The sequence below is a fragment of the Bombus affinis genome, unplaced genomic scaffold (assembly GCF_024516045.1).
Source record: "Bombus affinis isolate iyBomAffi1 unplaced genomic scaffold, iyBomAffi1.2 ctg00001074.1, whole genome shotgun sequence".
Taxonomy (NCBI): Eukaryota; Metazoa; Arthropoda; class Insecta; order Hymenoptera; family Apidae; genus Bombus; species Bombus affinis.
The window spans coordinates 10,678-12,472 of NW_026109537.1; the positions used below are offsets into that span (position 1 = coordinate 10,678).

Consider the following 1,795-nt stretch of genomic DNA (forward strand, 5'->3'; position numbering starts at 1 on the left):
TGTGTGTTGTGTTTTCGATGTGGACATAAAAACAGCCCTTGAAAAATGATCAATGAGTATGTGCATGTATTTCTTTAGTGAGTTGTTATTGGGTGAAATCGACCTGGGAAATTCAGTGCTTCATAAACCACACAAGGTTGTTTCTTGGGCGGTGGCTCTGGCTTTCTGTCCAATCTTGCGTTATTCCCTTGTGTTTTTCTTCCCTTCGTCTGATATTGCCCCAAGAATTCGATTAACCCATTTGTTGATTGTACTGTTTCTTTATCGATTTTATCTTGAATGTGTATGGGTAATCCAATAACAATTAGATTTATCCCTGTCTCTTCAGAAGTCTTCCTCCTTACTTCCAATATTAATCATTCCTTTTTTATGGCATATTCAGTGAATGAACCTGAAATGTATTTAAAGTTATAAACGTATCGTACTGCAGACCAACCTTTATTGCCAGAAGCTTTTTGAACTGCCACCTTCCAATTTTCCCAGTTGTATTCTTCATCCTTCAGCAGATTTGCTTGGTACCATTCTGATGCTGTTTTTCCCAAATATTTCTTCAAATTCTTGATCCTTTTTTCATCAGTTTGGATTTCGTATTTTTCGTATTCGGTTTCATACTCATATTATAGTATGGAAGGGATGCGTATGTGAAATATGAATATTTCATACTCCAATCCGTGGCTTTTTGCGTTCCATCAAATTGTTTTATGACAAAGTCTGTGCCTTCTCTCTCATGCATGTTTTGTTTCTGGAAGATCTCTAATAATGTTTCTATTTGAAGATTGGGCTTTTCGATTTCGGTCTTTATTTTCCTTGTGGGGATGATCTCCGATTCTTCTAAGTAAATATCTCGAAACACGAAGTTTAAACTTGTACCGATGTATGACGCTGCCGTTGCGTCATCCATCGCGAGTGCAATGTTTCTGTAATGGCTTACCTTGGTTAAGCTGTTTGCGGCTTTCTTCACTATCGATAAACTGAATAACCACGGACGATGATCTCTTGCTTGATATTCTGGAGGAAAGACATCACATACTTCATCTTCTGGTTTCCTTATGGATTCTTATGCATTCTATTTTCTCCCCCTTGCGTTCTCGTTCATGGCGATACGTAGCTTCACTTCTAACGGCATGGCGTAGTGAAAATCGATTTGTAAGATCGTAATTTGGTGATAATTCAGGGATCGATTCTGTAGTCTGAAAATCGAGTTTTTATTATGAAGTAAATAATAAAATACAAAAATAAACGACAATTAATATGCGTTTATAACAATAAATAACAATAATTATATAAACGGGAAATAACAAGTCTTTAGTACAATGTTTACCTGAAAATTGAGAATCGATTTTCAACGTCCTGAGCTACCGATCTTTCTTCTTCAGTCTTTAAAATCTTAAATAACTATTCCGTAACCTTGTTTGTCTCTAATGTAACTCTCTGTCCGTCCGTTCGGGAAAAACGTGCTTCTTAAAATGGTCGTCCGTAAAACAAGGGAAGATCGGTCTGTCCGTGAAACACAGCCTGTCGTGCTACCCGCGAAACAAAAAGAATCCCTATCCTACATGAAATCTAGGGAGCTTGCATATATATATGTATCCTTTTAAAATTCTAAAAAATTATACAGATTCATAAAAATATAGTTAAAGACTTTGTAATATAGCGGTTTTTAAATACATATATATAGTTTTTAAATAAATGTTAAATTTCTTCCGACTATTCGTATCACATTACGATTATGCTCTTTTAGTTCTATAGCTTAGGAAGTTAGTTTAGAAGTCGAGGCTTACCTCACAGGCTTACA

The 1,795-nt window shown here is 35.8% G+C and overlaps 1 long non-coding RNA gene across 1 annotated transcript; it reads right to left on the bottom strand.

Moving 5' to 3' along the window:
• Positions 1-223: 223 nt before the first annotated feature.
• Positions 224-1,517, bottom strand: LOC126928563 (uncharacterized). Its single transcript, XR_007716774.1, has 3 exons — positions 1,322-1,517; positions 468-1,190; positions 224-391 (listed from the first exon to the last, which is right to left on the bottom strand). It is a non-coding gene; the product is annotated as an uncharacterized LOC126928563 (long non-coding RNA).
• Between the last annotated feature and the right edge of the window lie 278 nt (positions 1,518-1,795).